Below are 24,220 nucleotides of genomic sequence, written 5' to 3'. Positions count from 1 at the left end.
TTCTATTTTCAGGTAAATTTCGGGGACGAAATTTCTAAAAGGAGGGGAGAATTGTAACACCCCAATTTTTTTAAAAAGGTACTTTTGTAATTAATGGCATTTTGTAATTTTAATAAAGGAATAAGGGTATTTTTGTAATTTTATTATTAAAGGCATTTTTGCAATTTTATTAAAGTTTGAGGGGTAAAAGGGTAACTTGGAACGGGCTGTTCCAAAATTGGAACGGGCCGTTCCAAGCAATAAAAATATACTGAAATTTCAAGTTGAGAACGGGCCCAGAACGGGCCGTTCCAACAAGGAGAACGGGCCGTTCCGGAGGGAGAACGGGCCGTTCTGCTGAGATTGAGAACGGGCCGTTCTGGTTTCAGAACGGGCCGTTCTGCTTTTTGAAAACGGGCCGTTCCGATATTAGAACGGGCCGTTCCAGTTGAGAATTTTACGCATATTTGAACGTTCCGGAACGGGCCGTTCCGAAATCAGTACGGGCCGTTCCGGGTGCGTCAGATTGCCTATAAATAGGAGGCAGGGGGCTGTGAAAAAAATCATACAGCCAGAAGTGGAAATTTAGAGAGAGAGAGAGAGAGAGAGAGAGAGAGAGGGAGGGAAAGAAAGAGGGAATCCAGAGGGGGGAGGTTCTGCTCAAGTTTTAGCTCCTACTTATCCAGGTAAAGGGGAGGAGAACCTTATCTCTTTAAAATTTTATCTACTCCTATTTTTATTTATTTATGTTATTTTTTTATGTATATTTATTTAGTGGGGTGTCCCTAACCTCATTTATTTGCTTAACTTTTGATTATTTTTGTCTATAATAATTATTAAGGTGTTCATATTTTATATTGTTTCATTATTTTATAATGATGGTCATTTTTATTTATATAATTGGTATTCTTAATATATTAGTTGTGATATCTTGGACTCGTTTTGTTGTTATTTCTTCACGTATTTATGAAGATAAATATTGTTCTATGGCCATAGAAGATAAAGTTTGAATTATTTGTAGCTGGAGGTTTGACCTTGGGGATTTAAATGAGTAAGAAATGAAGGTGAAATATCCTATTGTTGATTAAGGTGAAATATCCTTTTATTGGTTGATGTTATGATGATGCTCATTTATCCTGACTAGTCACTACAAGTATAATTCAAATTTTATTGTATCATGAAAATTTAATATATGATCTGTATATATATTTATATATATATATATATGTGTGTTTAATATTGATTATAAATAATTCTGTATATTCTTTTGAGTTATTATATTTATTGGATATTGTTCTTACTCCTTTCTTTTCTTTGTTTTTATAAATTAAATATATTACAAAATAGATGGATCTACTTTGGATTCCAGATCAATTTGCAGTTGATATAGCTGTGGTATTCCTTGGAAGGAATTGGAATGTGGAGGCTATTTGATGAATCTATTACAATTTTTGTAAATTTATTTTCACTATCAATGTAAATATTGTAATAAAAGTGAAAGAAAAATATATTGTGTAAAATAATACATTATTTTAGAACGATATATCATGTATTAAATTCACAAAATATGATTGTTCTTTATCTTTATCTTTATTAAAAAAAAAAAAAGTATTGTTAACGATATAATTGTGAAAATATTATATAAGAAAATATATAATTATTATTATATAAATTGGGCGTTAGAATCGGGCTTTACATCATGGAAATGATATTATTAATGGTGAGATCGGCATGAGTTATGGTTATGGATGTGGAAATAATTATATGATTGGTATGAAATATTGATGTGATATTATGAGATTGACATATATATGTGAAATGAGAACTGAAATGTGAAAATGATGAATGATTGATAAATTATATATACATCTATATATTGCAAATATTTTAAATAATGAGTTATGATGAAGTTATATATGTTGTGTTTGGATGTACTTTGCATATAGATATTTTTCTTTTCTCACCGTATAAACTGTGGATATTTTAGGTGAAGAAGATCCAGCTACGAGTGGCATCTAGGATGCCAACAGTTAAAATTCTGGGAATGCTCTGATAGTGTGACATCGGGGCAGAGGATTTCTAGGATGAAAAATTTATGTGTATTTGATACTATTTTGAAAACAATTTGTAAAACTCTTGTGTTTTATGTTTTATATCTCTATTAATGTGATTGTTGAATTTTTATGTGAACCCTTTTACTAACTTAGAAAATTTAAACCTTCTGAAAATTATTATAATTTTCTGATATATGTGTCGGGGTAATAAGGGTGTCACATTTAGTGGTATCAGAGCAGGTCGATTCAATCGGCCGTGAGTTATGAGTCTACTATGATAGATGAATGATCTAGTAAATTGATTGTTGAACATATAGATATGTTAAAATGACAATTGATTAAAATTGTTGTTTTAAAGCATAAATTTTTCTGGGAGGACAGAAAAACAATGGCAGGAGGTAGAAATGATCGTGCAATCGCTGACGCTCTACAAGCAATGGCTCAGACTCTTAGTAATATGAACCAACGACCAGAGATAGATTGGCTAGAGAGATTCCAACGAAATAACCCACCAAGCTTTCGTGGGGGCTATAATCCTGATGGAGCAACTGACTGGATTTTTGAAATTGAAAAGATATTCCAAGCTATGGGATGTCCTTTGATACAGAAGGTGACTTTGGCTACCTTCATGCTCTCTGGTGAAGCTGGCATCTGGTGGCAAAGTGCGTGGCAAAGAATAATAGCTACAGGAACCCAAGTAAGCTGGGATAATTTCAAGAAATTATTCTTGGAGAAATACTTTCCCCAAGATATAAGACATAAGAAACAGGTACAATTTCTTGAACTGAAACAAGGAGAAGATTCAGTGGCTGAGTACGTGACTAAGTTTGAAGACTTGGTTAGATTCTGTCCTATGTTTGACGGTGTGGGCAATGAGGAGAACAAATGTGTGAAGTTTGTGAGCGGTCTGCGCCCTGAAATCAAACAAGTGTTTAATTATCAAGGGATCACGCACTACCATGAATTAGTAAACAAGTGCAGAGTATATGATGAGGACAATCGAGCCAGGGTAACTCATTATAAGAGTGGAGGACCGGTGAGAAATAATAAGTTTGGTTCAACTAGTAAGAATAAACCTTATACCAAGACTACAGGAGACTCAAGTTCTAAGGTGAATAATCAAAGTTCTATGCAACAAAACCAAATTTCAATGGTTAGCCAAACTTCTAGAGGGGGAAGTATGAGTTTTGTCCCACACAACAATTGTTTTAAATGTGGAAAGCCAGGTCATAGAGCAGTTGATTGTCGAATACAAAGGAGAATGACATGCTTCAAATGTAAAGCAGAGGGACACAAAGCCAGTGAATGTCCTCAGAATAGGAAAGAAACAACAGAGGTTGGAGGAAATACTAACAAACCTCGAACCACAGGAAGAGTATTTGCCTTGAGTGGTGCTGAAGCTACTCAATCCAAAGACTTAATTCAGGGTATGTGTTTCATTAATGGAACTCCTTTAACCGTTTTATATGATTCTGGTGCGACTCACTCTTTCATATCACATGCATGTGTCTCTAAGCTAAAATTACCTGTCTCTTCTTTGTCTTTTGAGTTAATTGTCGAAACACCCGCTAATGGCTCTGTAATTACTTCTGATGTCTGTCCAAAGTGTCCTCTAACTATTGAAGGTAGAGATTTCATGGTTGACTTAATTTGTCTACCTCTAAGTCAACTAGATGTTATTCTGGGTATGGACTGGTTATCTTCCAACCATGTCCTTTTGAACTGTGCCTGTAAATCTATTGTTTTTGGTGAACCTGTTGAAAAAGTGAGTAAAGATTATTTGACTGCCAACCAAGTTAAGGTATCTATGCAAGAGGATGCCCAAGTGTACATGTTGTTAGCTTCTTTAAATTCTGAGAAAAATGTTCTGGTAGATGAACTGCCTGTTGTGTGTGACTTTTCGGATGTCTTTTCTGAGGTGTCTAGCCTACCACCTAGAAGAGAAGTAGAATTTTCCATAGATTTAGTTCCAGGAGCAGGACCTATTTCTATTGCACCTTATAGAATGTCACCCATAGAGTTAGTGGAGTTGAAAAAGCAAATAGAAGACTTGTTGAAGAAAGGGTTTGTGAGACCTAGTGTATCACCTTGGGGAGCACCCGTACTCTTAGTCAAAAAGAAGGATGGTAGCATGAGATTGTGTGTGGATTATCGCCAGTTGAACAAGGTGACCATTAAGAACAAATATCCATTGCCTAGGATAGACGATCTTATGGATCAGTTGGTAGATGCTTGTGTGTTTAGTAAGATTGATCTTAGATCAGGGTACCACCAAATTAGAGTTAAGAAAGAGGATGTACCTAAGACAGCATTTAGGACTCGCTATGGACACTATGAGTATTTAGTAATGCCTTTTGGTGTGACAAATGCTCCTGCAATTTTTATGGACTACATGAACTGAATTCTTCATCCGTATTTGGATAAATTTGTAGTTGTCTTCATAGATGACATACTAGTTTATTCCAAGACTAAAGAGGAGCATGAGGAACACTTAAGGGTAGTACTACAAACTCTCAGGGAGAAACAACTTTATGCTAAGTTGTCCAAATGTGACTTTTGGCTAGAGGAGGTGAGTTTCTTAGGACATATAATTTCGAGTAGGGGTATAGAAGTGGATCCATCTAAGGTTGAGGCTGTGCTGAATTGGGAGACACCTAAGTCAGTTGGTGAGATTAGGATTTTTCTTGGATTGGCTGGATATTATAGAAGGTTCATAGAGGGATTCTCTAAGCTAGCATTACCTTTGACAAATTTGACTAGGAAAGGAGTTGTGTTTGTTTGGGATAGTAAATGTGAAGATAGTTTTCGAACCCTTAAGGAAAAATTGACTAGTGCACCTGTTTTAGTATTGCCTGACCTTAGTAAGACTTTTGTGGTTTATTGTGACGCTTCTAAGAAGGGTTTGGGTGGAGTGTTAATGCAAGAGGGAAGGGTTGTATCTTATGCATCCAGACAATTGAAGGTACATGAGAGGAATTACCCCACCCATGATCTTGAATTGGCAGCTGTGGTATTTACACTTAAGATTTGGAGACATTATTTGTATGGTTCAAAATTTGAGGTGTTTAGTGATCATAAGAGTCTTAGGTATTTATTTAATCAAAAAGAATTAAATATGAGGCAAAGGAAATGGTTGGAGTTCCTTAAAGACTATGATTTTGATCTTAGTTATCATCCGGGAAAAGCAAATGTGGTAGCTGATGCCTTGAGTAGAAAATATTTGCATTTGTCTTCTCTTATGATTAGGGAGATGGATCTTTTGACACAATTTAGAGACTTAAGTCTGATTTGTGAGGTGACCCATAGTAGTGTGAGACTGGGCATGACTCGGGTGACTAGTGAGTTGTTGAGGGAAATTAGAGGAGCACAGTTAGTAGACCCATTTTTAGAGGCTAGACGTAATGCTATAGGACAAGGAATTGGAGGAGAATTTACCTTAGGTGTAGATGGAGTGGTAAGATTTAAAGATCAAGTATGTGTGCCTAATGACCCTACACTTAAACGATTGATACTAGAGGAAAGCAAGCTTAGTTTTCATCCAGGAGCAACGAAGATGTATCAAGACCTAAGGAAGATATTCTGGTGGCCTAAGATGAAGAAAGATATAGCTGAATTTGTGAGTGCCTGTTTAGTATGTCAGAAGGCTAAGATAGAACATCAAAAACCTTCAGGACTACTTCAGCCTTTGAGTATACCCGAGTGGAAGTGGGATAGCATCTCTATGGACTTCATAGTTGCTTTGCCTAGGACTAAGAAAGGGCATGATTCCATTTGGGTTATAGTTGATAGGTTAACCAAGAGTGCACATTTCCTACCCATTAACATTAGGTTTTCTTTAGAGAGATTGGCTAGACTGTATATTGATGAAATTGTGAGATTACATGGGATACCATCTAGCATAATCTCAGACAGAGACCCGAGATTCACCTCTAGATTTTGGGAAAGCCTACAACAAGCTTTGGGAACCCAACTGAGACTTAGTTCAGCGTACCACCCTCAAACTGATGGTCAGACTGAGAGAACTATTCAGTCCTTGGAGGATTTGCTTAGAGCCTGTGTTTTGGACCAAGGAGGAAGTTGGGATAGTCTTTTGCCTTTGATAGAGTTTACCTATAATAATAGTTACCACTCTAGCATAGGTATGGCACCCTATGAAGCTTTGTATGGTAGGAGGTGTAGGACTCCTTTGTGTTGGAGTGAGCCTGGGGACAATGTCATCTTAGGACCTGAGATTGTACAACAAACCACTGAAAAAGTTAAATTGATACAAGAAAGGATGAGGACAGCTCAGAGTAGACAGAAAAGTTATGCTGACAGGAGAAGAAAGGATTTGAAATTTCAAGAAGGTGACCATGTATTCTTGAAAGTCACTCCATGGACTGGGGTTGGTAGGGCATTAAAATCCAGAAAACTTACTCCTCGATTTATTGGTCCCTTTCAAATTCTTAAAAGAGTCGGCAATGTTGCCTACCAAATTGCTTTGCCTCCTAATTTGTCAAATCTTCATGATGTTTTTCACATTTCTCAACTTCGGAAATACATTCATGACCCTTCGCATGTGATTGAGTCGGATCATATTGAGGTTAATGAGGACTTGACGGTGGAAGCTACCCCGGTGAGAGTCGAGGATCGAATGGTAAAGCAACTTAGGGGTAAAGAAATTCCTTTGGTAAAAGTTATTTGGGGAGGAGCTATACCTGAAAGTGCTATTTGGGAACTGGAGGAGAAGATGAGAGCGTCATTTCCATTTTTATTTACTTCAGGTAATTTCGAGGACGAAATTTTTTAAAAATTAGAAAATTATAATAATTTTCAGAAGGTTTAAATTTTCTAAGTTAGTAAAAGGGTTCACATAAAAATTCAACAATCACATTAATAGAGATATAAAACATAAAACACAAGAGTTTTACAAATTGTTTTCAAAATAGTATCAAATACACATAAATTTTTCATCCTAGAAATCCTCTGCCCCGATGTCACACTATCAGAGCATTCCCAGAATTTTAACTGTTGGCATCCTAGATGCCACTCGTAGCTGGATCTTCTTCACCTAAAATATCCACAGTTTATACGGTGAGAAAAGAAAAATATCTATATGCAAAGTACATCCAAACACAACATATATAACTTCATCATAACTCATTATTTAAAATATTTGCAATATATAGATGTATATATAATTTATCAATCATTCATCATTTTCACATTTCAGTTCTCATTTCACATATATATGTCAATCTCATAATATCACATCAATATTTCATACCAATCATATAATTATTTCCACATCCATAACCATAACTCATGCCGATCTCACCATTAATAATATCATTTCCATGTCCATCATTCACAATTAACACTATGCCAAGACCTCGCCACATCTGACACAAGTGATACGGGTTAATTGCCTCACTCAACCCACACCAGACCAGGGTCACGCCCTCCCTGTAGCATCACTTACCCAGGGGCCGTGCCGTCCCTAGTCATTAGGTGTGAGGAATCACAATCACATTACAATCAATACAATCTCTTGCAATTAACCCCATGCCAGGGCTGCCATAAGCGACATAAGTGGTGGTGTTAACTGTCTTATTCATCCCACACCAGGCTAGGATCACGCCTTCCCTGTAGCACCACTTTCCCAGGGGCCGTGCCATCCCTAGTCACTGATATGAGGCATCATAACCACAATCATAATCACATCCATATAACATCTCATCTCATAATTCAAGTTCACATCATATACACAATTCCACCTCAAATACACCCAGATAATCTAACAAAATAAGGTTTACACATCACTCAAGCAGTTCACATCAAGATCATCCATTCTTAACAATAGCAATAACAATCTTAAATTAATATAATAGTCAATGGAATAATCAATTTAATACAGATAGTAAAACCCCTAATTATTCCAATATCTAGCTCACAGCATTTTCCTACAATTTTGTTCTTTCTCCCAGATCATCATCATTCCTACAATTTAGCATATTCATAAACCTCAACACATATAATTTTAATGAAACTAATAATTTTCCAAATAATAATTATAATCTTAAGGAGTTCTTCCTCTACCCAATTCCCTCATGTACTCTACATATAAATAATCCCCTTTTCCCCCGTACCTGGTTAACTAGAAATTAGGCTAGAACCTCCTCTTCTTAGATAGGGACCAGAACTGAAAATAGACCAGAGCTTCCTCCTATGGATTCCTCTTGGTCTTCAAAGAGAAGAAGAGGAAATGAGAGAGAGTAGAAGAGAAGAGAGAATGAGAATGAGAAGTGTTTCTTGGGATGGTTTGCAATGGAGAAGTGAAGGTCTATTTATAGTCTCCAAAACACATTAAAAAAATGTAAAATAATGGAGAAAAGATAGACAAAACTAAGTGGAATGAATTAGTGGAATGAATTATAGAAGTTGGTGGGAATTAATGGAGTTGGTGCCATGTTCTTTTCCTCACCGACTTTGGCCACTGATTTGGACCTTATAGACAGCCGAATCTGAAAATATTTTCTTCATGAAAGTTGTAGGATTTTCTCTTATCTTTCCATAGCCACCAAGTTTGTATCATTTGAACAACCACCGACCAAGTTATGCCCCAAACACCGAGGCTTGCCAATCAGTCCAGCGAGAAACAATTGTATCAATTAAATTCAAATTTTTGACCTTCTATACGACCGAATTTGAATATGGCCATTTTGTGTAAAAGTTGTACGTTTTTCTCTTAGTTTTCCATTGATACCAATTTTGCATAATTTGGACCATCACAGCTCAAGTTATGCCCCAAACACCGGGACTTGTCAGTCAGCCCAGCGAGAATTGGTTCTTAAAAAAATTCACAACTATCTAATTAGGCCCAACTACACACTTATCTTTTTAAAGCCTACAATTAAACATAAATGGAGTGTAAATACAATTGAAGTAAAAGATAATCACCAAATTATGACCAAATATTGTGTAATAATAATAATAGTAATAACCATTTTGAAAACTGGGATGTTACATTTCTCCCCTCCTTTTAAAAAATTTCGTCCTCGAAATTACCTGAAGTAAATAAAAATGGAAATGACGCTCTCATCTTCTCCTCCAGTTCCCAAGTAGCACTTTCAGGTATAGCTCCTCCCCAAATAACTTTTACCAAAGGAATTTCTTTACCCCTAAGTTGCTTTACCATTCGATCCTCGACTCTCACCGGGGTAGCTTCCACCGTCAAGTCCTCCTTAACCTCAATATGATCCGACTCAATCACATGCGAAGGGTCATGAATGTATTTCCGAAGTTGAGAAATGTTAAAAACATCATGAAGATTTGACAAATTAGGAGGCAAAGCAATTTGGTAGGCAACATTGCCGACTCTTTTAAGAATTTGAAAGGGACCAATAAATCGAGGAGTAAGTTTTCTGGATTTTAATGCCCTACCAACCCCAGTCCATGGAGTGACTTTCAAGAATACATGGTCACCTTCTTGAAATTTCAAATCCTTTCTTCTCCTGTCAGCATAACTTTTCTGTCTACTCTGAGCTGTCCTCATCCTTTCTTGTATCAATTTAACTTTTTCAGTGGTTTGTTGTACAATCTCAGGTCCTAAGATGACATTGTCCCCAGGCTCACTCCAACACAAAGGAGTCCTACACCTCCTACCATACAAAGCTTCATAGGGTGCCATACCTATGCTAGAGTGGTAACTATTATTATAGGTAAACTCTATCAAAGGCAAAAGACTATCCCAACTTCCTCCTTGGTCCAAAACACAGGCTCTAAGCAAATCCTCCAAGGACTGAATAGTTCTCTCAGTCTGACCATCAGTTTGAGGGTGGTACGCTGAACTAAGTCTCAGTTGGGTTCCCAAAGCTTGTTGTAGGCTTTCCCAAAATCTAGAGGTGAATCTCGGGTCTCTGTCTGAGATTATGCTAGATGGTATCCCATGTAATCTCACAATTTCATCAATATACAGTCTAGCCAATCTCTCTAAAGAAAACCTAATGTTAATGGGTAGGAAATGTGCACTCTTGGTTAACCTATCAACTAAACTCTTATACTCTCTTCTTCTCCTCTTCTTCTCTTTGAAGACCAAGGAAAGTCTAGAGGAGGAGGTTCTATCCTAGTTTTAGCTCCGGTCCCTGTTTTAGACGGAAGAAGCCTTGGGGAGGCAGCTGTGCTATAGTCTCAGTTTCTGCTTATCCAGGTAAGGGGGGAGTGAGAAACCTCGCTCTGGGTGTGGGATTGTATGCTGGGTAGTGGGATTGGCCCCCAATCCTGTGTTTGTTGTATGTCATATTGTTTGTATGTTCTAATTGCTTGGTTAATATACGTGTATAGAAACTATGTTGAGACTATGATTGTGAAAGTTGTGAATATGATGTGATAATGTGAATGTGATGATATGATATGATGATAATATGAAATATGATGATGTGAAATGACCATGAGATAATATGACAGTGGGAGAATATGCTTCTAAGTTTGAGGAATTGGGAAAATACTCTACTTTCTTTTATCACCCTGATGAGAGGATGAAGTGTATTAAATTCGAGGATGGACTTAGATCAGAATTAAGAAAGGCAGTAGGGATATTGGAAATCTCTGATTTTCCCACATTAATACACAAGTGTCGATTTTTGGAAGGTTTTGATCATAATAAGGATAATAGACCAAAATCTTTTGGCCCTCAATTTAGTAAGAAAAGGGATAATGAAAGAAAACCTTATGTTCGACCACAATGGAAACCCCAATCTTCTCAATTTGCAGGAAATTCCAGTAGGTCCATTAATAATCAAGCCAAGTGTTTTAAGTGTGGACTGGGTCATTATACTAAAGATTGTCATCTCAAAGGACCTGTTTGTTTCAAGTGTGGAAAGCCTGGTCATGTATTTTTTGAGTGTGGACAACCAAAGACGCACGTGAATACTTCCGGATCCAAACCAAGACCTTCTACAACTGGAAGAGTTTACACCATGACCGGAACTAAAGCTGCTCAAAACAACGATCTAATACAAGGTAAATGTTTCATTAAAGGCAAAACTTTAAATGTACTGTATGATTCAGGCGCAACTCATTCTTTTATCTCCAATAATTGTGTTCAATACCTCCAATTACCAATTTCTTCTTTAGAGAATAATTTGATTGTTTCAACCCCTACAAACAAATCTGTAATTGCCAATAAGGTTTGTTCAGACTGTCCTATTTTTATTGGCGATAAAAAATTTCTTGTAAATTTGATCTGCTTACCTTTATCACAATTAGATGTGATTTTAGGTATGAACTGGTTATCTTCCAACCACGTTCTTCTTAATTGTGCAGAAAAGTCTATAATATTTTCTGATCCTAAGGACCTATCGATTTCATTATCTAAACCAATAAACAAGTTTCCTTGGGGTAAAGTTCAAGGATATTTAATCTTATCCTCTATGGAAGCTAAAGAGGAAGTCAACTTGAAAGATATAGCTGTCGTTCAAAATTTTCCTGAAGTCTTTCCTAATGATATTCCTGGTTTGCAACTTGACAGAGAGATTGAATTTTCGATTGATTTAATACCTGGAACTGGACCAATTTCAATGGCACCCTATAGGATGTCACCTTCTGAATTAGCTGAGTTGAAGAAACAATTAGAGGAGTTACTTGAAAAACAATTCATACGCCCTAGTGTATCACCTTGGGGGGCTCCTGTTTTGTTAGTCAAAAAGAAAGATGGAAGCTTTAGACTGTGTGTGGACTATCGGCAATTAAATAAGTTTACCATAAAGAATAAATACCCTCTTCCTAGGATAGATGATTTGATGGATCAATTAAAAGGAGCCACTGTATTTTCTAAGATAGATCTAAGATCAGGATACCATCAAATCAAAGTGAAAGCTGAAGACATACAGAAAACTGCATTTAGAACAAGGTATGGTCATTATGAATATCAAGTAATGCCTTTTGGAGTAACCAATGCACCTGCAGTGTTCATGGATTATATGAATAGGATTTTTCGTCCGTATTTAGACCATTTTGTGGTGGTCTTTATAGATGATATCCTCATATATTCTCGAACTCATGAAGAGCATGAAGAACACCTTCAAACTGTTCTCCAAATCCTGAAAGACAAACAACTGTATGCCAAACTTTCTAAGTGTGAATTTTGGTTAGAGGAGGTTAAGTTTTTAGGACATGTGATTTCCAAAGATGGAGTGTCTGTGGATCCATCTAAGGTAGAAGCAGTTCTACTATGGGAACCTCCAAAGACGGTAACAGAAATCCGTAGTTTTTTGGGTTTGGCAGGATATTACAGGAGATTCATTGAGGGATTTTCTAAAATAGCTATGCCTTTAACTCAACTCACCAAGAAAGGACAACCCTTTGAGTGGACCGAAAAATGTGAGAATAGTTTTCAGGAGCTTAAGAAAAGATTAACTACTGCACCAGTCTTAGCCTTACCCAATCCTAATGGACAATTTGTCATATTTTGTGATGCCTCAAAAATGGGATTAGGGTGTGTTCTTATGCAAGATAGAAGGGTAGTAGCATATGCTTCTAGACAGTTAAGAGCTCATGAAAGGAATTACCCAACCCATGATCTAGAACTAGCTGCCATTGTTTTTGCACTCAAAATATGGAGACATTATGTGTATGGTGGTAAGTTTGATGTTTTTAGTGATCATAAGAGTTTGAAATATTTGTTTGATCAAAAGGAACTGAATATGAGACAAAGAAGGTGGATGGAATTTTGAAAGATTATGATTTTGAATTACATTACCATCCAGGGAAAGCCAATGTTGTGGCTGATGCACTGAGTAGAAAATCCTTACATGTCTCCTCATTAATGATTCAAGAGATGAATTTGATAGAAAAATTTAGAGACATGAGTTTATCAACTACGGTAAGTCAAGATAAAATACAATTGCATGCGGTTCAAATTACTAGTGACTTACATGAATGTAGACCCCTAAAATTGTCCGGGTCGGAAATAAAGCTTGAAGACTCTTGAGGACTGAAGGAAAGTCAGCCAGAAGGACTCATGGAAGGCCCTAGGAGGATTCTCTGTAGGTCTAGAGGTCTTGTAATAGCTCAAAATAAGGAAGTGGAGGGAATGAAGCCCAATACGGCCTCCCAAAAGTTCAGTACGGCCGTATTGAACATTTTGAACTACAATACGGCCGCACTGAACTCAATACGGCCGTATTGAGGTTTCTTGAACTTCAATACGGCCGCACTGAACTCAATTCGGCCGTATTGAGGTTTCTTGAACTTCAATACGGCCGCACTGAACTCAATACGGCTGTATTGAGGTTTCTTGAACTTCAATACGGCCGTACTGAATTCAATACGGCCGTATTGTAGTTCAAAACTTCAATACGGGCCGTATTGACTCCAGGGCCCGTATTGCGCCTGTTCCCTATAAATAAGACGTCATTTGGACGTCATTCTACACTTTTACACGGAGTTTTAACCCTCTTCTTGAGTATTCTGGGTTTTTTTGAGCAGTGCTCTGCCTAGAAATCACTCGGAGAGTTGATCCGACAAAGTTCTCGAGTTCTGAGCTTTTTGCTTGAGTCTCGAACTGAGTCGAAGGGAAATCCTCCGGATTTCCATAGTTAAAATTTTCTAGGAGGGAGCGAGCGTGCTTGTAGAGCGAGGGAACGCCAAAAAGCTTCCCAGTTTTACTTGAATATAAAAGCACGCTTCAAAGGTTTCTTCTTAAGACCTTCCTTTTACTGCTTTCTGTGTGTATATTTATCTGTCATCATGTAGATAGTTAAGTTATAATTGTTTAGAATAAATAGGGGTAATTTAGTAATTTCGCACTATTATTTTTAGAAATAATCTGTCATAGGGAACCCGAAAGGGGCGCTGTGGGGTGCTAACACCTTCCCCACGCGTAACCAACTCCCTTACCCGACTCTGGTTGTCATGGCCGAAGTCGATTTTTGAATCGATTGCCTAAAACTTCTTTTTCCAATGTTTTGAGTAAAACATTGGTGGCGACTCCATGAACCCTTCCTTTTTATGAAAACCGCTAATCCATGGAGGGTCCCGCTTGGGATTAACATGGATTGGTGAGCCTTTTAATAAAATTGCTCGTTTGACAAGGTCTCAGTTTGAGAATAAGTCATTCTAGCAATCCATATTTTTAAACAAATAAAAGAGTCCAACCATCCTTCGCGAATGCCGAAAGCCCGTTTCGGGCCGGTGGCGACAGATGGCGACTCCACTGGGGAAGCCTCGAGAGTCAGTCCCATTTAGTGACAGATTATTTTTAACAAATAATAGTTAAAATTACTTCATTACCCCTTGTTTGTATGATAACATGCTTTATTTATATGGCTTTAATAACTGTTGTATGTTTAGTTTCTGCAATTGTTTGAAATATAAATTGCACACAAACCTTTGCACACAACAGTTCCCTCTATACCCGGGGGAATGAGTGGTAAGCCATAGGGAGTGGATGTTAGTACGGCCGGTTGTCGAATGGGTCTATAGGTGCCCGTAGACCGTTGTCGGAAAGCATCACTCAAGGTGATAACCATGAACTCAAGTCCGACAGTGCGTTGGAACTTTCCATCGACTTACGACGAGAGGAATTGGGTCCCTATAATGGGGGCACCTTGGGGGCCTCAGACCGGTGAGAACAGTTAGAACCACCTTGAATATGCACTTTTCTGCAGGATACCCCTACCTCGTGATTCGCTCGTGACTGTTCGTGGATGAGTGAATTGTTTGTGCATTTTTATGTGACATTGTATGAGCATACATTGCACCTTTTAAACATACAACATTCCTTTTTAAATAATAAGAATAAATAGAAATAAGAATCTTCCATTGCATGGTGTTAACATCTACCTTCATCACATTCATATAGGTAGTTTCCCTTTTCACCCAAAAAAAATATATATATAAAAAAACAAAATACCCAAAGAAAAAATAAAGAAAAATGATATTTACCCAAAACCAAGCAATATCATGCATCATTTTAGGGACATCCCGAAAACATGATAATGCTTAGTTCAATAAACACAATGCATGCATATTCAACCTCATCATCTCATATCATGCATATAGATCATGGAGAGATCTAGGAGTCATTCATTTCATACATCTCTCCTAGTAATCCATTAATAACATTAATAAAAAGAAAAAATTACTCGATGCGTATGTTCAAAGAATGGATCGCACGCTGTTCGTTATCAAGTGTAAGCCAACAACCGCGCCAAGCGAACACACGTCAACTTCGTTGTTGGTAATCAAGACGAACAAAGGGGAAGGTCCAACACCGTTAAGGATCACTACTCCAAGGCCTTTTTCCTATGAATCAAATAAGGCTGTGCCATGGATATACGACATCCATTCTTCTGCCGACAGCGATATCTCCAACATCGCTGGACTTGGGGGCATGACTAGGAGTGGCAGGATCTACACTCCCAAAGATCTTCACGATAAAGCTCCCAAGAATAAAGGGAAAGAAAAGGAAGAAAAAACCGAGGAAAATAAAGAATCCGAGGAGGAGACTAATGAGCTGTTAAAGTATATCCGACAGAGCGAGTACTCCATCGTGGATCAACTTCATAGGACGCCAGCAAAGATTACTCTGTTGTCGTTGATCCTAAGCTCCGAACCGCATCGGCAAGCTCTGTTGAAAGTCTTGAACGAGGCATATGTGTCGCATACCATCTCCCAAGACAAGTTTGAGGGGATCGTTAGTCACATCACGGCTAATGATCACCTCACTTTCACCGATGAAGAGATCCCCGCTGAGGGACCAAATCACAACAAGCCCTTGCACATCTCTGTAAAGTGCAAGGAATATCACATCGCAAAAGTCTTGGTAGACAACGGATCTTCCTTGAATGTGATGCCCAAAAGAACGCTTGATCAAGTGGCAATCAAGGGAGTCCAAATGCGCCCGAGCAACATGATCGTTCGAGCCTTCGATGGTTCTAAAAGAGAAGTGGTGGGAGAAATCAATCTTCCAATCCAAATTGGACCCACTATCTTTAATGTCGAATTCCAAGTGATGGACATTACTCCTGCATACAGCTGTCTCCTCGGCCGACCTTGGATTCATGATGCGAAAGCTGTTCCTTCTACGCTCCACCAGAAAGTCAAGTTCATAGTAGATGACAAGCTGGTGACTGTACAAGCTGAAGATGACATACTCATCAGCAAGCCATCCGCCATACCTTACGTGGATGCAGCAGAGGAAGCTTTAGAAACCGCCTTCCAAGCATTGGAGATTGCCAATGTTGAAACGTTTCCCCGAGAAATGAAGAAGGTAGCCTACATGCTCACCAAGAACGGATACTTGCCGGGACAAGGACTTGGCAAAGATTCCCAAGGAATTCCCGAGCTACCTACTATCAAGGATAATCCGGGGAAACAAGGGTTAGGATACAACCCTAATAAAGATCAAAGGACGAAGAGGAACCAAGATCCTTCTCGACGTTCTTTAAGCCAGATCTTTAGGAAGGCCGGTTCACAAACGTCAAGGCCGGTCGTCGTCATCAAATGTTTTTCTCCTTCCGATAGGGATGTATAGACCCGATGACTATTAGAGATTACTCCTCGGGGACAGCCCGACCCCCGAGCCTCGATAGGGCACATTTTTCCATTATGATTATAATAAAATCATTCTTTATTATTTCTTACTGCTTCTCTTCTTGCTTATAATAAAATTCTAGACCACATTATTTTAACCCTGTTTGAATAAGCATGAATGAGGTTAAAATTGTCTTAATAACAATAAACCCGCATCATTTTTATGTTGAAGTGTGCGTGACAACTTAGAGCACCTTTCCTTGGCCTCGACAAGTGCCATCATGGATAAAAAGAAATCCTTTAAAATAAAAAAGCTCGGCAGGAAACCCAAAAAGGGGGCTGCGCAAAAATAAGAGCAAAAGACCCGCTAGGAATCCCACGAAAGGGTGACCTAGGCAAAAGTTAGGGTTGCAAAAATGAATAAAAACAAAAGTCCGCTAAAACGCCACAAAAGGGTGTTTTAGGAGAAAATAAGGACAATCAAAAAAAGCAAAAGAAATCCATGATGGTACCATGAGCCAAATTCAAAAAAGAAAGGCTCAAGGGAAGCTATCCAAGTTGTCAAATCACAACATCAATAAACAAGACTTTTTTAACTTCATAAGTGTTTAATCAAACAAGCCTAAACACATGAGCCTACCTTGGCCAGCCATTCTTACAAAATCCATTTTTAAAATAATAATAATCCCCTCTAAAACACAAACTTTCGAACAAAAAAAATATACCTTTCCCTTCTTTTCTCTCTTGTCCCAAACGATTTTAGAATAATCTAGTGGAAACATGGAGATATAGTGGTCAATAGGAGGGTTGACACATCTTCTAAAGGAAGGGAAGGATCACTGGGTTGATGACACCCATCTCGATATGACACGCATCATTCCTCGGTTATAGAAATCGGCAGCGCACAGCCCGTCTAGAGGAATGGCAAAAATCCAAACAGAGAAACGCATCGGTTAATTCTTTTGAAAGATAAATCAAATAGAATTAGGTGCATCATACCGCATACATGCATACAGATGATAGGTGTAATGGAAGATCACTTATTCTCTGTTTATTCAAAAAAAAAGAAAAAATCAAAAAATCAAAAAATCAAAATCAAAATCAAATCAAATCAAATCAAATCAAACTTCAGAAACAACAAATGCGCCCGTATCATGTTCAGTACACCCGTACTAAAAATAGGGTTATGAACAAATTTTCAACTCAATACGGGCGTACTGAAATGGATATGGCCGTATTAGCCACAAAGAAATTTTCAAAGACCTCTTCATGAGGCAATTGCATAAAATAGAAAAATAGGAAAAATTGCTTGTGTATGGCAGCGGTCAACAAGAAAAAGCCAAAAAATGACAAAAAAGGCAAAAATACAGAAAAAGTCAAAATTCGACAAAAAAGGCAAAGATTCCGCATCGTACAGAATAACTGAGTTTGGAGAGGCTTGCCGAAACAATACTCATACAGAATAACTGAGCCTGGAGAGGCTTGCCGAAACAATACTCATATAGAATAACTGAGCCTGGAGAGGCTTGCCGAAATAATACTCTCTCAGAATAACTGAGCCTGGAGAGGCTTGCCGAAATAATACTCTCTCAGAATAACTGAGCCTGGAGAGGCTTGCCGAAATAATACTCCCTCATCAAAATAATTGAGCCTGGAGAGGCTTGCCAAAATAATACTCCCCAGAGATATCTCAGCTTCCACTCACGGGCCAAATTCCCCAGTGAGAGCTATCAAACCAAGATCAGCAAGATTCCCCAAGGAAGGCTTGATCATCCAAACAGAATATCCAAGTCGAAAGGACTCATACTTCCTCAGTGGAGAATAGCTTTCCAACTCAAGCAATGAGTGAAGCTAAGCCTGAAGAGGCTTTCTAAATAATACTCTGGGATACATAAGAACTTCAAATCCCCAGTCGCCTACTAAGAGGCATCCCTAAAAGCAAATAAATCAAAAGATCAATAATCATTCCCCAAGTGGAATCCGGCTCTCAGCCAAACATCAAGCGTCAAGATGATCTGCCTAACAGAAGAGGCTAATCACAATCAATGACAAAATCCCCCAGCGGATAATAGCCTACTCAGAGGCACCCCTTCAAAAAGCAAAAAAATCAAAAAAACATCAATAACCATTCCCCAAGCGGAATCCGGCACTCAGCCGAACACCGAACATCAAGATCATTCGCCTACTCAGAGGCACTCCTTCAAAAAGAGGAAAAAATCAAAAAGATTAATAATCATTCCCCAAAGCGGAATCCGGCACTCGGAACATCAAGATCATTCGCCTACTTAGAGGCACTCTTTCAAAAAAGAGGAAAAAATCGAAAAGATCAAATAATCATTCCCCAAGCGGAATTCGGCATCGAGCCAATCATTAAACGTCAAGATGATCCGCCTAACAGAAGAGGCTAATCAAAATCATACGACAGAATCCCCTAGTGGATAACAGCCTACACAGAGGCAGCAAAAATCAGAAAATCCAAAAGAGATGCCCGAATAAGGATAACCGGGATACTCCACCATCGTCGAAAGGACGTCAGCCAATCATAAGGCATCGCTCACATCAGAAAGAGCATCTTCGTGTCTACACCCCAAGGAAACAGAAATTCCTCAATGGGTACCAACTACGCAATGGAAAGTTGGGACACAAGAACCTATGAGTAACTGCACATCCCCTAGACGGATCCCTGCGTTATCCAGCCCTCAGCGGCACCAAAATCAAAAACAAATCGTCGAAGCAGCATCGTGGACTGTGGAGACAAACTTATCTCAAAACCCTGGAGAGGGCAAACTCACCCTGGAGAGGGCAAACTCACCCTGGAGAGGGCAAACTCAGCCACCCTGGAGAGGGCAAACTCACCCTGGAGAGGGAAAACTCACCCTGGAGAGGGCAAACTCACCCTGGAGAGGGCAAACTCAGCCACCCTGGAGAGGGCAAACTCACCCTGGAGAGGGCAAACTCACCCTGGAGAGGGAAAACTCACCCTGGAGAGGGCAAACTCACCCTGGAGAGGGCAAACTCAGCCACCCTGGAGAGGGCAAACTCACCCTAGAGAGGGCAAACTCAGCCACCCTGGAGAGGGCAAACTCACCCTGGAGAGGGCAAACTCAGCCACCCTGGAGAGGGCAAACTCACCCTGGAGAGGGCAAACTCAGCCACCCTGGAGAGGGCAAACTCACCCTGGAGAGGGCAAACTCAGCCACCCTGGAGAGGGCAAACTCACCCTGGAAAGGGCAAACTCAGCCACCCTGGAGAGGGCAAACTCACCCTGGAGAGGGCAAACTCACCCTGGAGAGGGCAAACTCACCCTGGAGAGGGCAAACTCAACACCCTGGAGAGGGCAAACTCAGCCACCCTGGAGAGGGCAAACTCACCCTGGAGAGGGCAAACTCACCCTGGAGAGGGCAAACTCAGCCACCCTGGAGAGGGCAAACTCACCCTGGAGAGGGCAAACTCAGCCACCCTGGAGAGGGCAAACTCACCCTGGAGAGGGCAAACTCACCCTGGAGAGGGCAAACTCACCCTGGAGAGGGCAAGACTCATGCTACCAAAGTGACTAGAAGCGCGGAGGTATGCACCAACCTGGAGAGGCTACTCAACAATTTTCCCACCTGAAGACACTACAAGTCAGAAGGATGGCACACTGATAGTCATATTTTAGTATATCTTTCTTTATGTGATTTTACCTTGTTTGATTCTTTTTAGTAGCCTTTATTCATGTTTTAGTTCAGATTTGCATTAGTGAATCATTTAGGAATTAGTTATAAATTTTACTAATTTTCCGTAAGAATTTCCTGTTTTGACACAGTTTCTTGTACAAGCCATATCTAGAGCTATTCAACTCGGAATTTGGCAAACTTGGTGTCCCTGTAAAGATAAGACGGAGATCTACAATTCACATGTTGGACGAAAAGCCCAGTTTGGACATTTTCAGACCCAAAATTGTGCTTTAAGGTCGCGGCGCTGCACTTGATTGTTCAGCTTGTCATGAAACTGTTTTGTTTAGTTAATTAGGCTTTTGAATTGTAATTAGTGGACTGGACCTTTGGTTTTAGACCCATTATTTTGTCTTTAAAAGCATGTAATGACTCAGGAGTTGGGTCTTGGACAATTCATTTTTTTAGATTTTCAGATTTGAGATAACTTCCTCAAGAAGTTTCTCTCAAAAGTCTCTCTTCTCTCTTTAGAAACTTCTCATCTTCTCTCTCACTCTCTCTTGACACGAATCCTTTTCTCTCTCACGGAATTTCTTCTCTCAATTGGAATTTGCTGCAACATGATAATGAGGCACGGCTAATTCCTTAATCGGGTTAAGGTTTCAAGAACTACGGTAAATTTGAGTTTCTAATTTTTACCGAACGAATTCTTTCTTCTTCTCTTTTTTTTTGTTTAGTGTAAATTCTGTTTTTCATGATATTGAATCTCTGTTTTGAACCCTAAATGAAAATGAGAAGAAGTATTTTCTAATTAGAAATAACCTAAATCCCTAATTCAATCGGTTACTTTCTTGAATTTTGTTGAAATTTGGAATGTGCGATTGTAGTTTCTGTTTTAATAAAATTCACAATCTAGATTTAGATTACTGTTTGGATTAATTTCGGATTGAATTAGATGGATTAATAATTCGTATTTGTTGTGAACAATGATGATTATACCGTAGGAATTGAAACCTTAAACCGAATTTCTATACTACTGAAATTTTGTGTTGATTTGATTTCTTTGCTTTCTTAATGCTTTGCTCTAATTGTTTGCTGGAAAATCTTTTCCCCCTGAGTTCTAAATTGATTTACATACATGATTAAATTCAAAATATAATGTGCTTGTGTCCTTGAGAGATGACCTAGGTTAAGTCCTCTATATTACAGAAATTTGTTGAGGAACCTAGAATTGTTTGATAGTGATACGACTGAGCTATCAAAATGGCGCCGTTGCCGGGGACATAAGTCATTTTGTTTTGATTTTTATCATGTATACTAACTGTTTGTAGAAATGTTTTCGAATTTATAGTGTAGTATTTTGTAATTCAATTCTAACTCTGATTCTGTCACTAATTCATTGTTGTTTTTGCAGTTTAGTTTTCAATACTATTGTGTTTGTCTTGAATTGTGTTGTTTAGGTAATTTGTAGTGTTTTTGTAGCAATATTGTGTGGTCTCTTTGCGGTTTCTTTGTGCTGTATTTTAGCTGGAAAAACAGGGAAAGGAAACAGAGAAAAAACAGAGGAAAACACATTCCGAAAACAGAGGACTAGTAGAAATCATTTCCTGAAGAAATTGATTTTGGCTCTCCATGAAACCATTCCGAAAATTTTCAAAGATTCTCTGATTGAGCTGAAACTTGGTCTCCAAAGGTAAAACGTGATTCTGAGCAAACTTACCCCCTATTGGGGGTAATCTGGGCTTAAAATCACGAAATTCCTTCATCTTCTATGAGTTCTGTATAATTTTTTGTAGGGGTATTTTGGTCTTTTTTGCGAAAGTTGTCAGATTGGGCTGAAAATTGGTGGGAAGGTGGCTAAAATTCACACATCAAGGCACCCCTGTTATGGAATAACTACGGGTGTTGGGGGTCCTTTTTGCCAAATTCCTTCATTTAGACCACTTTTTCAATTTTTTACTGTTTTTGATATTTTTAAAAATCACAAAAAAATTCTCAAAATTAGGAAATCATGTGAGAAATGATGTTCTGGTGGTGAAATATTTTTTAAAATTCATTTGGTATAGTTTTGCATGTTATAGTTGCTTATATAGTAAATATTGACTTTTTTGTTGACTTTTGACTTTTCTGTTGACTTTTGACTTCATAACCTTGTATGTGTTCTTATTTGCATGACTAGGTCCAACCCTGGTACATTACATGATTTTGATCCTGAGATAGAAAGAACACTTCATCATAGGTTAAGGTGTAGGTCTAGTCAGAAAAATAATAGTAGTGTAGTTGATTCTGAAGTAGTTATTAATTCTACTTTTAATCCTCAATCCTGCTTAGATAGTGATATTTTTAATTTTCAATCTTGCTCTTCTTCTGAAACTGATTCTGAATTTGATATCATGGCTGATAATCGTGAACTCACTTTGAAGGAATTGGCTACACCTAATGTTGTGTATCAACCATGGTGTGTCCAATATCCTGATAATCAAACAAATTATGAGCTTAAATCTAGACTTATCCATTTGTTGCCCAAGTTTCATGGACTTGCAGGTGAAGATCCTCATAAGCATTTAAAGGAGTTCCATGTAGTGTGTTCCACCATGAGACCTCAAGGAGTTCCTGAAGATCATGTCAAAATGAAGGCATTTCCTTTCTCTCTGGATGGTGTTGCAAAAGATTGGCTCTACTTTCTACCAGCAACAATCACTACATGGAATCAAATGAAGAGATTGTTTCTAGAGAAATTCTTTCCTGCATCCAGAACAGCAGCAATTAGGAAAGAGATTTGTGGTATAAGGCAACTGAATGGAGAAACTTTGTATGAATACTGGGAGAGATTCAACAAGCTGTGTGCTACATGTCCTCAACATCAAATTAGTGAGCAATTATTGATTCAATATTTTTATGAAGGACTAACCTTGATGGATAGGAACATGATAGATGCAGCAAGTGGAGGAGCACTGATGGATAAGACACCAAATGCTGCAAGACAACTCATTTCGAACATGGCAGCCAACACTCAGCAATTTGGATTTAGAGGAGCTGTCAAGGGAGTAAATGAGATGGCAATTGGTGCTGGTTCTAGTTCTGTTTGTGGTGTAGATAATCAAAGGCTGGAAAACAAAATTAATGAGCTAACCACCATGGTGAGACATTTAGCAATTGAACAAAAACAACAGGCGAATGCAGCAAGTGAATGTCCAGCAACAGTTTGTGGCATTTGTTCTTCAGAGGAGCACTATACACATTCATGTCCCACTCTACAAGAAACAGATGCAAATGTTTCTGGAATTTACACCAACCAGCAACAACAATATAGGCCACAACAGCAACAAAATTACAATCCATACTCCCAAACATACAACCCAGGTTGGAAAGATCATCCAAATCTGAAATGGGGGCAACAACAACAACAACAACCTTCATTCCAACCTTTTGGAAAATATCAGCCTCCATTCAAGCATCAGCAACAACAACCACCAGCACCTACACCTCCTCCTGCACAAAAGAGTGGACCTTCATTCGAGGAGATGATGCAACAGATGGCTGCACAAAATTTGCAGTTTCAGAGAAATATGGATGCCACTGTCCAAGATTTAAAGACTCAAATTGGCCAGTTAGCATCTCAGGTAAATCAGTTTCAATCTCAAGGTTCTGGCAAACTTCCCTCCCAAACAGTTTTAAATCCAAAGGGGAATGTGAGTGCCATTACTTTGAGAAGTGGAAAAGAGTTACCACCAGTGCAACAACAATCAGTTGTAGCACCAGTGGAATGTGATTCTTCCTTTGCAGGTGCAGCTGAAAATAATGATGCAGCAAAGAGGAGATCAGAGATTCCACTCCCCTTTCCAAATAGACCAGCAAAGAAGAGATTAGAAATTGATACTGAATTGCTGGATATGTTTAGCAAGGTGGAAGTCAACATTCCTCTCCTCGATGCCATCCGACAAATTCCAAAATATGCAAAGTTCCTTAAGGAATTATGTACTAATAAGAGAAAGTTGAAGGGTGATGAGAGAGTGAACA

The 24,220-nt window shown here is 38.6% G+C and overlaps 1 non-coding gene across 1 annotated transcript; it reads right to left on the bottom strand.

Moving 5' to 3' along the window:
• Positions 1-22,964: 22,964 nt before the first annotated feature.
• On the bottom strand, positions 22,965-23,069 carry LOC145955378 (small nucleolar RNA R71). Its single transcript, XR_014431992.1, has one exon. It is a non-coding gene; the product is annotated as a small nucleolar RNA R71 (small nucleolar RNA).
• Positions 23,070-24,220: the final 1,151 nt, after the last annotated feature.

This window comes from Cajanus cajan, chromosome 2 (genome assembly GCF_000230855.2).
Source record: "Cajanus cajan strain Asha chromosome 2, NIPB_CcT2T_4, whole genome shotgun sequence".
NCBI lineage: Eukaryota > Viridiplantae > Streptophyta > Magnoliopsida > Fabales > Fabaceae > Cajanus > Cajanus cajan.
Note: the sequence above shows the minus strand (reverse complement) of the source record. Positions and strands in the feature narration are given on the sequence as shown.